The sequence below is a fragment of the Ictidomys tridecemlineatus genome, chromosome 11, assembly GCF_052094955.1.
Source record: "Ictidomys tridecemlineatus isolate mIctTri1 chromosome 11, mIctTri1.hap1, whole genome shotgun sequence".
Classification (NCBI taxonomy): Eukaryota; Metazoa; Chordata; class Mammalia; order Rodentia; family Sciuridae; genus Ictidomys; species Ictidomys tridecemlineatus.
In genome coordinates this window covers 116,231,285-116,244,749 of record NC_135487.1, presented here as the reverse complement: position 1 = coordinate 116,244,749, position 13,465 = coordinate 116,231,285, and the positions used below count along the sequence as shown (strand labels likewise).

Below are 13,465 nucleotides of genomic sequence, written 5' to 3'. Positions count from 1 at the left end.
TTGTTTGTTATTCTTTAGCTCTAGTAATAATCTAGAGATAAACTGATTTGTTTAGAACAAAATCAGCATCCTAGATACGTAAAGAGTAATTGGACAGGAGCCATACCTTCAAATATATCATGATCCAACTGAGAGAAGAGACATGTAACTATGGTATAATATGGTGAGTATAATTACTACAGTATGAACAAAGCACTGAAAGAACATAAATGAGAGTGCGGGTTCTTAGGGTGACAGTTTATGACATATTGATAAGTGTAACAGCACATTTTTTTGTTGAATGATTGAATGACAAGGAAAATCCCCAATGAGGAATCTGAACTTTGAAGTGTAATACCAGTTTTCCAGATGGAAAGTTTGGGAAAGACATGTCAAGTAGGGGAAACAGCACATTTAAAGGCACCATGATGAAATGGTATGACGTTTTCAGAAAAAAATGAAAAGTTTGGTGTCTCTTATACATACAAGGAGTGTGCATGAGCCTCTTGGGCATTTGTGGAGCCAGATAATGAAGGGTACTTTTATACAATGAGACATCCCTAAGTTTTTAGGCAGAGGGTAATGTAATTAGCTTTGTGTATCTGGGAGATGACTGTGAGGGTTATATTGAGAATGGACTGGATCAAAGGCAGAGACAGCATTAGAATACCTTTGCTTTAATTCAGGTAATTATTGAGAGTCTAAACTTGAACCATGGTTATCAAGGATGGACTATCTCAGATACAGACTCTGAGATTTAATACCTGGTACAATGAAGACATGAGGAAGAAAAAAAGGGAAATTAAAGATAATTCCAAAATTTCTATCTTAAGAGACGGAATGGTGATACAGTTATCTGAAATAGCAATCAGAAACATGGACAATTTATGATGGCGACACAGTTTTTATTTTTAGCATGGGAAGTTTGGGACAGTGACTGAATACTGACACTACCATTATAGACACATAGATAGATAGTGGTAGTGGAGTAAATGAGATTATCCAAGGAGAACAATAGACAAAGGAGAGTAATAAGAGTAATAAGAACATGAACAGGGGCTGGAGATATAACTCAGTTGGTAGAGTGCTTACCTAGCATGCATAACACCTTGGGTTCAATATCCAGCACCACCAGAAAAAAAAAAAAAGAAAGAAAGAACATGAACAGTAGAACAAGAAAATCAGAGTAAATAGGGTTAGGGACAGAATCAAAGAAATGGTTTTCTTAAGCTAAGATAAAAAGAATTTCAAGGTGGTCTTGGGCAATGGTATCACATGCTGCTGAGAGTTTGGGAGAGGCAGAAAATGGAATTTGATAATTAACAGGTCAATGGTAGTCTTGAAAAGCAGATTTGTTGGGGTAGACGTGGAGTCTAGCTTAAAGTTAGTTGAAAACTGAAAGGAGCTATGAGTTGAATAATTTTCTCTCTCTTTATTATTAGGCAGTGTGGGGGATTGAGTCCAGGGGTGCTTTACCACTGAGCTAAACTCCCAGCTGTTTTATTTTGAATAGGGTCTTGCTAAGTTGCCAAGGTGAGCCTCAAATTTGTGATCCTCTTGCCTCAGCCTCCACAGTAGTTGGGTTAATAGGCATGTGCCACCATGCCTGGTGAATAATCTCTTTTTTATTAATGAAGTTAGTTATGAAGATTATCAAGCTGTAGAAAACTAGAGAAAGTTGTTATAAACCCACTTAAACCCATTATCTAGCTTCAGTGATTATCAACATTTTGCCAGTTTTCCTGAAAAGACTTTAGGAAGTCAAGACAGTGAGGATGGACTATCCTTTTAAGAACTTTGGGGTAAAAAGGTGGTAAGAAAATGGCAGGATTAAATAGTTTCTTTTTAGGCTATAAGAAACTTTATGAATGCTCATTTAGTTTTTGGTTAATTTTTAGTGAAATTTACTTCTTAGAAATCATTACGTCTTTAAAACTAATTATGTTATCTTCCTTTATTTTTCTCTCCCTGCTGCAAGCCTGCAACCAGACTTAACTATCCTAATTCTTGACCTATTTGTCCTATGATTTAGTTTTCAAATCCTCTCCTGGCTCCAGTTCCTCTCAAATTGACTTGCTTCAGTGCTCAGCCTTACTAAAGGCTTTGTGCTTGTCACTGATGATCAGTGTACATGTTGGAAGGTGATATCCTGGTCTGAATGCATTTCCTCAGGTATATTCTGACCTATGTAGAATGTAGTGAAATTCTTACTTCCTAAGAGCTCTCCCTCTTTATTTTTTCCATGAAGCCTTATATCATTGGCTCTATCACTGAGTCACCCCTTTTTTATTTTGAGACAGTGTCTCACTAAGTTGCTCAGGCTGACCTTCAACTTGAGATCCTCTTGCATCAGCTTCCTGAATTGCTAGGATTATAGGCATGTATCACTGTACTGGGCATAAGTTGATTCTTTTTTTTTTTAAGAGTGTATTATTAACTAAAATTCTGTATCTTCTCCACAGGTTTGATAGCTAGCTTAGATCACTCCCATTTTATTTCTGGATAGCATCTGAAAGCTAGTATAGCTTTTATATTAAACTTTTGTTGTCATTTGGTATCGGTACAACTCTCTAGAGCATTTGATATTTCATCATGGAATCACCAGAGACCCATATACTGTTAAATGAATGAACTAAGATAATTCATTTTGAAAATGTCATAAATTTCTGAGTTTATCTATTTTTAAAAATTCACACTGTACTAGACATGTTATATAGGATATGCAAAAATGACACCTGGAATAAACATTTGAATTATTAAAAATATTTTTACTACATTCTTCATTATATGCCATTGACATTTTGCCCATATTCTTCATTTAAAGTTATTTTGACATTTTAATTTTTGTGTTTGTCTCTTGGTTAATAAAGGAGAAAAGAAAAATGCTAATTTAAACTTTATCCTCCTGAGTTAGGAAGTTGAAAATAAATTCTGCAAATAAACAGAGCCAAATTTCTATATAGTGAATACCAGGAAGACTTAAAACAAAGCATGTTATACTGGTATTCCCTAGTATCAAGGAAGACTCCATGGCTATAGGACATTTGGTAGAACTTCTCCAGCTATACTTAAGGCTAACTATCCAAGTTGTCTCTCTTTAAAAAATTATTTACATATTTAATTGACACATCATCATTGTACATATTTATAGAGTACAGTGTGATATTTCAATGTATCAGTACAATGTATAATGATCATATTAGGGTTATTGGCATATTTGTCACCTGACATATTTACCATTTGAGCTGAGAACATTTAAGATCCTTTCTACTAGATATTTTAAATTATACAATTAATTGTCATCAAACACAGTTACCTAATGTGCTTTAGAACATTAAAAGTTATTTCTCTTATCCACTTATAACCTTCTACTAAATTACCATCTCTCGATCCCTCCTTCTCCTTCCCATCCTCTAGTAACTATTTTTTGACTCTCTACTTCTATAAGATCAACTTTTGTGTGTGTGTGTGTGTGTGTGTGTGTGTGTGTGTATGGTACTGGGGATTGAACTCAGGGGCACTTAACTACTGAACCACATCCGCAGCCCTTTTTATTTATTTATTTTTTGAGACAGGGTTCCCTAAGTTGCTGAGACCTTTGCTAAATTGCCAAGGCTGGCTTTGAATTTGTAATCCTCCAGCCTCTGCCTCCTTAGCCATTGGGAATACAGGCGTGTGCTATTTTGCCCAGCTATGAGACCAACTTTTTAATTTTAAGACGTCTTTTATTTAATAACTTTTTTCCCATTGACTTTCTTCCTTGACTTTCTTCCATGGCCTGTTGAGGAAAATTGAGCCATAGGTTATAATTATTATCTTGAATTTAAATATTGGATTTTAAAGGTAACCATTAGTCACTTTGCCCTGAAGATTCTAACTTTCATGACTGCAGAAGCTGTTCCTTTTCCTTTTTTATGTAACTTAATGTTTTAATTTATTTTTAATTACCAGAGTAATACATGAAAGTAGAATAATGATTACTGGGGATTGGGAAGGGTGCAGGTAGAGTAGAAAAAGTATGGTTGGATTTGACGAGTGGATGCTTGTATGCAGTTGTGGAAATACCACAAAAACAATTTTTAGAAAGTATAAAACTATGTAGAGTTAAAAAAATAAAAGGCACCAGGTGCGGTGGCACATGGCTGGGGAGTCTGAGGCAAGAGGATTGCAAGTTTGAGGCTAGTTTGGAAAATTTAGAGACACCTTGTCTCAAAATAAAAATAAAACAGGATAGCTCAATGGTAAAATGCCCCTGGGTTCAGTCTCCAGTACCAAAACAACATCATCTACAACAAAAAAACTAAACAAACAAAAAGACTTCATGACCACCTTTCTCCTAACCCACTTCATTTTTCCCAGTCTACTACTTATATTTATTTTTTTTACAGATTTTCAAACTTATATTATTTTACTAGTTGAGTTAGAATGAATATATATATATATATATATTTTTTTTTTTTTTTGTTGTTGTTGTTGTTGTTTGTTTTTTGGGGGAGTAGAAGTTTATTGTATTAGACAAAGGGGAATGAAGGGAAGGGAGAGGGAATGAAAATAGGAAAGACATCAGAATGACTTGGACATAACTTTCCTATGATCATGTATGAATACACGACCAGCGAAATTCCACATCATGTACAAACACAAGAATGGGAAGTCATACTCCATATATGTATAACATGTCAAAATACCTTCCATTGCTATGTATATCCAAAAAGAACAAATTAAAAAAAAAAAAGAGGGGGGCTGGGATGTGGCTCAAGCGGTAGCGCGCTCGCCTAGCATGCGTGCGACTCGGGTTCGATCCTCAGCAGCACCACATACCAACAAAGATGTTGTGTCCGCCGAGAACTAAGAAAAAAATAAATAAATGTTAAAATTCTCTCTCTCTCTCTCTCTCTTTCTCTCTGTCCCCCTCTCTCACTTTCTCTTTAAAAAAAAAAAAAAAAAAAAGAGGGTTCAGGGCTGCCACCATACTGTTTATTGCCCTGATTCCGTAGCAAGTTCTTTCTTTCTCCTTGCAGCCTGTCAGCCTTTTGCCTGTGAACTAGTCTGTGAAAAGTGAGTGGCGGGCTTAGGCTCTCACTGAGTGCCCCCCAGGAAAAGCATCTTACAAAGCCTCCCTCCCAACCACCGGCCCTGTTCCAACTCTCCCTCCTTCTCGGGGATCTCTATCATAACATTTACATAGTTCAAATCATATTATTCTCATTTTTTTTACTTGTGGTTCTTTATGTAGGCTTAAGTAGGAGCCATGACCTTCTGTCTTTGCAGCTTTTATGTGAGATAAAAAAATGTTCATTGGATAAATGACAGAATATCTTACAGTTTAAGTACGTCTCATACATCTCCACAGAGGAGATATTGAATCTAATCAATAAATCTTAATTTTATTAGTAATTACTAATAATTGTGTATATATATACATGATACAATGAGATATTCCAATTTGTTTACATTGTGGAATAAAAAAGTCAAGCTAGTTAAAATATTTTTTTACCTCATGTTCTATTTTTAGTGTTTTCATACATTTAAAAATCTGCCCTTTCAGCAATTGTCTAATATATAACACATTATTATTAACTGTAGTCACCATGCTACATAATAGAACTATAAAATTTATTCCACCCCCCTTTTTTAAGAAAGCCTCTTTTTAAAAAAAATACCTTTATTTCACTTATTTATTTTTATGTGGTGCTGAGGATCGAACCCAGGTCTCGCACATGCAAAGCGATTGCTCTACCGCTGAGCCACAACCCCAGCCTTATTCCTCCTTTTTTAAGACTGAATAGTATACCACTGTGTGTGTGTGTGTGTGTGTGTGTGTGTGTGTGCATAACACATTTTCTTTATTCATTCATTCATTGCCAATCATCAAAAATTACTCAGCTTTAAAGAAGAGTAAAGTTATGGCATTTGCCAGTAAATGGTTGGAGTTGGAGAATATCATGCTAAGCGAAATAAGCCAATCCCCCCAAAACAAAGGCTGAATGTTTTCTCTAATATGTGGATACTAATTGACAATAAGGCGGGAGGGAGAGCACTAGGGAAGAATAGTGTTACCATACATTAGATAGAGGGAAGTGATGGGAGGGAAGGAGTGGGGATGTAGGGTAGGAAAGATAGTAGAATGAAACAGACATTGTTACTGTATATATATGTATGACTGCATGATCAGTAAGATTCTGTAACATGTGCACTCAGGGGGGTGGGAAGTTGTATCCCATCTATTATGATATATTAAAGTGCATAGATGCATTCTGCTATCTCAATTACTCAATTAGCAAACAACAATATAAAGGTATATAGAAAATTCCCAAATATGTAGAAACTAACATGCTTCTAAATGAACCCATGGGTTGAAGAAGGGGGGAAAAAGTAGGGTGGGAGGAGGAATAGAAAGTATTTGGGGCTGAAATAAAATGAAAATGTTATATATCAAAATTTGTGCAATGCAGAATATATTTATTATTTACTAAGTATTAGATACAATGAAAAACTAATAATACAATGGTGAGCAAAATTAACTTAGTCCCAGCCCTAATCAAATTTGTAGTCTAATGTAAATGATATATATTAATCAAAATAATTATACAAATAAGTTACATAAAATTATAACCATGTCAGATGCCATGAAAGAAGGGTACATAATATTATGAGACCACATAGTAGGTTTACTTGACCTAGTTAGAGTGGTAAGGCAAGGTTTCTCTGAGAAAGGAATGATAATAAGTATTTATAAATTTTATTTTAATAAATTTTTATAAATTTATAAGTATTTATAAATTTTATGTTAAGATCTAAAAATAAGATTCAGGGGGCTGGGGCTGTGGCTCAGTGGTAGAGCGCCTGCCTTGCACATGTGAGGCACTGGGTTCGATCCTTAGCACCACATAAAAATAAATAAATAAATAAAGATATTAAAAAAAATAATAATAAGATTCAGTAATTAGGTAAGGTACAGGAAGACCATTTGGGATATAATAAACAGCATCTATAAATGTGTATTATGTACACATTTGTGTTTGTGTATTTATATGTATATTATTTTAAAATTTGGTTTTACATAAAGCTATTATTTATATATTGTTGAAAAATGCTTTTTCACTTTAAAATATGTCAGTATACTCCTTTTTTTTCTTTTTCCAGTAATATCTTTTAATTTTTATTGACACTTGTTTGTTACACAATGAAACACAACATTGTACTCCATAAGTATTTATAAATTTTATGTGCCAATATATTTTTTTAAAATTAGAGCCTAATAGTTTTACTTAATAACTGGATTAATTCTGAGAAAATTCATACATTGCATGGAATTTGATTTCAGTTCATGATCCCCCCCCCCTTCCATCCTTCCTCCCTTCTCCTTTCTTGTTCCTTTACTCTGCTAGACTTTTTTTTTGCTCATCTATGTATCTATTTTTGATTGGTTCTTTTTACTTAAAGGTGAGATTCTCGGTGGGATATTTATATATCCACATAAATGATTTAAAAAAAATTTTATTTGTCTGGGTTTTTAGCCCCCTGTTCCCTCCTGACAGGCAGGAGAGATTGGGGGAGCAGGCCCGATCAGGACGAACCAAGAAAGGTAAAGGTAGACTGGCCGCCCGCACCCAGCCCTCCCTTGCAGGAGGACAATCAGAGGCGCCAGGGAGAACAGTCAAAGCATGATCTTGTTTAATGAGAAAACATACACAGCTGATATAATGTGCAGGAACTAATCAGGGTAAAGGTCAGCAGGGTGGGGAGAATTTATATCTACACCCATCCCACAGGCAGTAATGGGAGACACGAGTTGTCCCTGAGGGCAGAAGGGTTCTGAGCCTATCCTAGAGGTGGTTCTTCATCACAACCCATGGCAATGCCTTCTGGCTAATCGCTAGGTGCTCGCTTAGCTACACGTGGCCCCAGGACTGGGAAGCGGGTAGCAGCCAGCAAGTTAAGTTTTCTCTTTTCTGATGCAACATGCCCCACGTTACATCATGCCCTACATTTATTCTTTTTCATCTCTACCTCTCAAACTTCTTTTTCTATACGACCAATCTTCCCTATATTTTTATGATATCTTACCTCCTGAGCTGCTGGGATTTACAGGCGTGTACCATTGTGCCTGGCTGCTCCTCCTTACTCTAATTTTCACATATGAGAGAGAAAACATTTAATCTTTAAGTTTTTTTTTCCTTTAAGTTTCTCTCTTTCTCTCTCTTTTTTTTTTAAATAATTGTCCTTTTATTTTGTTTACTTTTTATGTGGTGCTGGGGATTGAAACCAGGGGCCTCAGAAATACTAGGCAAGTGCTTTACCACTGATCTCTCTCTCCACTTCTCAACCTTTAAGTTTCTGAGTGGCTTATTTTTTTTTTTTTTTTAAACTTTTATTAGTTATTGATGGGCCTTTATGAATTTATTTGTTTATATGTGGTGCTGAGAATTGAACCCAGTGCCTCACACATGCTAGGCAAGCACTCTACCACTGAGCCACAACCCCAGCCCCTCTGAGTGGCTTATTTCGCTTTGCATTATGTTCTCCATTTATATCCATTTACCAGCAAATGCTATAATTTCATTCTTCTTTATATTGACTAGAACTTCACTGTGTATGTATGCCACAATTCCTTAATTCATTCATCTATTGATGGGTATCTGGGTTGATTCCATAATTTAGCTATTGTAAACTGTGCTGCTGGGGCTGGGGATGTGGCTCAAGCGGTAGCGCGCTCGCCTGGCATGCGTGCGGCCCGGGTTCGATCCACAGCACCACATACCAACAAAAATGTTGTGTCTGCCAAGAACTAAAAAATAATTAAATATTGAAAATTCTCTCTCTCTCTCTCTCTCTCTCTCTCTCTCTCTCTCTCTCTCTCTCTCTCTCTCCCCTCTCTCACTCTCTCTTAAAAAAAAAAAACAAACTGTGCTGCTATAAACATTGAGGTGGCTATATTGCTATAATATATTGATTTTAGTTCTTTTGGAAAATACCAAGGAGTGGGATAGATGGAACAAATGGTGGTTCCATCCCTAGTTTTCTGTATAGTCACCATACTGCTTTCCAGAGTGGTTGTACTAGTCTGCATTCCCACCAAAAAGTACAAGTATACCTTTCCCCCCACATCTTTCTTTGTATTATTGATAATTGCCATTCTGACTGGAATAAGATAAAATCTTGATGTAATTTTGACTTTCAATTCCCTGATTGCTTTTTTCCGTTGAGAAGTTTTTGTTTAGTTTTTTTTTTTTTGCCCACCTATTGATTGGGTTATTAATTTTTGGTGTTAAGTTTTTTGAAATTTTTATATACTCTGGATATTAATTCCCTGTTGGAGGAGTAGCTGGCAAAGATTTTCTCCCATTCTGTAGACTCTCACTTCATGCTTTTAATTGTTTCCTTTGCTATGCAGAAACTTTTTAATTTGATGGAACTGATTCTTGGTTTTATTTCTTGTGCTTTAGGGCTCTTGTTAAGGAAGTTGCTGCCAGCACCAGTATGATGTAGTGTTGACTCAATGTTTTCTTCTACAAGTTGTAAGGTTTCTTGTCTAATTCCTAAGTCTGATCCATTTTGATTTAACTTTGTTTAGGGTGAGAGATTGAGATCTATTTTCATTTCCCTACATATGGCTGTCCAGTTTTCCTAGCACTGTTTGTTAAAAAGGCTGTCTTTTCTCCAAAATATATATCTTTGGCATGTTTGTGAAGTATCAGATGACTGTAAGTGTGTGTGTTTATCTCTGTACCTTTTATTCTGTTCCATTGGTCTTTATGTATGCTTTGAGGCCAATACCATGCAGTTTTCGTATTATAGCTTTGTAGTATAATTTCAGATCAGGTATTGTGATGTCTCTTATATCACTTTTCTTGCTTAATACTGGTACCAGGGATTACTTTGGGTATTTTGAGTCTCTTCCAAATGAATTTAAGGATTGTTTTGAAGAATGTCATTTTTTTAAAAATTCTTTTTAGTTATACATGTCAGTAGATTGTATTTTGACATTTCATACATATGTAGAATATAACTTCCCATAAACTTGTGGTTGTGTCATTAATATTTTGATGGGGATTGCATTTTATCTGTACATTGTTTTTTGGTATTATGGCCATTTGACCATATTAATTCTGCATACCCAAGAACATGGGAAGTCTTTCTATCTTCTAAGGTCTTATTCAATTTCTTTCTTCCAGTGTTCTATAATTTTCATTGTGGAGCTCTTTTACCTCCCTGGTTAGATTAATTCCCAGGACCCTGCAATTAAGGGCTCTCTGCCACAATTTTAGTCACTAGTCATAAGTCCCAGGTAACTTATTATCAACTGACTATAAATTGAGGAGTTTTACAACATCCCCCCAAAGTTCAGTGACTTGGTAGAATGGCTCATAAAACTCAGAGAAACACTTTACATACTGCTATTGGTTATTATAAAGGATACATAGGGCAAATCAAATGGAGGAAATGCAAAGGATAAGGTTTAGGAGGGGTGAAAAACCTCTGTAACTTCTACAGGGTTACTACGGTCTCAGCAATTTCTTGTATTTGCCAACCTGGAAGCTCTCTAGTTCCCTTTGTTTAAAGTTTTTTTTTTTTTGAGACTAAACCATTGGCCTTTGGTGATTGAGTTCAGTCTCTCCTCTTCTTCCTCCCCTAGAGTTGGAGGAGGGACTGAAAATTCCAACTCAGAAATCACATGATTGGTTCCTCTCGAAATCACCCCCCCCTACCCCCCCTGCCCAAGGGTTAGCACAAACTCAAGTATGGTTGAAAGGGGCTCCTAAATAATAAAAGACACTCTTTTACTCAGGAAATCCCAAGGGTTTTAGGAGCTTGTGCCCAGAACCCAAGATAATAGCCAAACTGTATATTTTTTGTATATCACAATATCACAGGCATCTCTTCTTCTTCTTCTTCTTCTTCTTTTTTTCATTATATTGCCCAGGCTGGTCCAAACTCTGAGGAGCTCAAGTGATTCTCTCAATTCAGCCTCCTGAGTGTCTGAGACTGTAGGTGTGTCCCCACAAGCCTAGCACAGGCATATTGTTGAGGGAACATAGAAGTAACCAGTAGCTATGATAGTGGCGTTTGTGGAAGGCTTTATGTAATTGCATTCAGTGAAAAACATAAAGAGGACTGAATCATGCTGCCAGGAAGTAAGGATGGGCTTGGAGGAGGCATTTTGCTGTGAAATCACTCAGGAGAAAACAGAAATTTGAGAAAAAAAGACTGGATCAAAAAAGGTTTAAATAAATTAATGATGTTCATAGCTGCTATGGGGATGGATTACATTTCCATGGTAGGTTGGTTTAGTATGAAAGGAAGAGTTGATGGTCCACATTTTATCAATAAAAGATTTGTGTTAAAAAAATAATCAGTGGACTGTATAGAAAGGGTAATAAGAGAGAAAGTCTTTTTTAAATATTTGGTAATCCTGAGGATCAGCTAGTTGAAATCTTTCTGTGTGTGAAACTTTAAGAATTCAGAAAGTAGTAGGAATATTAGCAACTATTCAAATTTGAAAACATGCTAAAAGCTTCAAATTGAAGAAAATTAACAAGGAGAAAGAGCTGACAGGAATAAAGAAATATAGAAGTATCTTAAGAAGTTGGAATATCTCCAAACACCAGGAAGAAAGAAAGAAACTGGCTGTGAAACTCATAAAAACTAAGAACCATTTCTTCTAAATTTGGCATGAATAATAAAATATCAAAGCTCAGAAAACAACAATGATTTGAAACACTGACACTTGTCCCTGAACCAGAAACATTTCTTGATTATCCCTGTCCTTTGTAATCTCTACTTCAGGGTGGTGCCTTCGCAGGTCTGGGGTTTAGCCAGAGGAGCAGGAACTTCCACCTGGAAGATATTTATTGAACAAATTCTACATCTGTGGTCTTGTGTCTCTAGAAACTTGAAGCAAGCATTATGTTTTTATTTGTGCAGATTTGAAGTTCTACCTGCACTTTTCTCAGATGCCACAAAATTAAATTTGGCCAGACAAATACACATTTTAATCAGAGCTTTCCAAAGCATTTTAAATTTGGGAACCTAAACTTTTTTAGAACAAATCATATTACTACAATAAGATTAATTATGTTGTTTCAGATGTTCAATGTAAAATTGGAACTGTTGTGTCTTATTGGTTTTTTTTTTTTTTTTAATCTTATTTTTTTTTTTTTGGTGGGGTTCTTTTTTTTGTCTTTTTTGGAACTGGGGGTCGAACCCAGGGCTTTGCGAATGCAAGGCAGACGCTTTGCCACTGAGCTACATCCCAGCCCTGTTGTGTCTTATTGGTATGGGCCCAAATGAAAGCAATGTATGACACATGTTTACCAAATACACACACACACACACACACACACATACACATACACACATATATACTCACACAAATACACAAACACATACATTTATCTTAAATGTGTGTATAAAAAAGGAACTTTTCTGAAAGCATTTGGTGATGAAATGTAAATATGTCTTACATCTAAAGTAATGGTTTTGGGGCTGGGGTTGTGGATCAGTGGTAGAGCACTCACCTCGCATGTGCAAGGCCCTGGGTTCAATCCTCAGCACTACATAAAAATAAATAAATAAAATCAAGGTATTGCATCCAACTAAAACTAAAAAAAAAATTAAAAATAAATAAAAAAATAAAGTAGCAGTTTTGTAAAACTTACAGAAAGACTGGCTAATTTGAAGAGTTTTGGGTTACTAAAGATTTATCACATAGAAAAAGAAAATTAACAGACTTAAAAAGGTTAATTTTTCAGACCTTATTGATGTGTTATGAATAATAAAGTAATCATCCAGCTATTTTTGGCACAGAATTCAAGGAACTGGCCCACTGTGTGTAGTATGTAAAAATAGTAATTTTAGGCAGCATGGAATAGCTAAAACAGGATACCTGTGAATTGATATGAAACATTTCTATCTCACTACTCAGTGAGGTTAATTCTGTTTTATAGTTGAGGAATCTAAATATCAATCCAAGTCACTTTTTATAAAATTATCTTTTCAACTATATCATAATTTTTTTTTTCCTCTATAGTAGTACAAGAGGTTCATGAACACTTAAGAACTTCTGATTTTGGCAATATGGTAGGCTAAAGGTACAGAGAAACTCACTGCAGTTTAGCATACCAGAAAATGCTGTATTAAAAAATAAATTGGAATTCTTTTATTTCATGGCTCATCTGTAAACAAAGTAAGGACTTACCAGTGGTCAGAGATGTTAAAATTAAAATAATACAAATCTATAATGGTAAACTAGTGAAAGTAGTGCTTATTCTAGGTTTATTTCCTGATCCTTGAGGTCGAGAGTCTGGGGATAGGAGAGAAAGCTCCAGACCTAAACCAGGGATAAGTCACAAGTGAGTCCTCCCTTTCTCTCTACCAAAACAAGGCTGGAATTTCCAAAGAATGACATTTTTTGTTTGCTAAAAGACAAAAAAGAAAAAAAAAATCTTGCCTTACCACACAGGGAGATTGTTGGTAAATACTT

General features: G+C 35.5%; 1 protein-coding gene across 1 annotated transcript in view; it reads left to right on the top strand.

Moving 5' to 3' along the window:
* Atf6 (activating transcription factor 6) overlaps positions 1-13,465 on the top strand; it is a 213,084-nt gene that overhangs the window by 48,795 nt on the left and 150,824 nt on the right. The window lies entirely within an intron of this gene.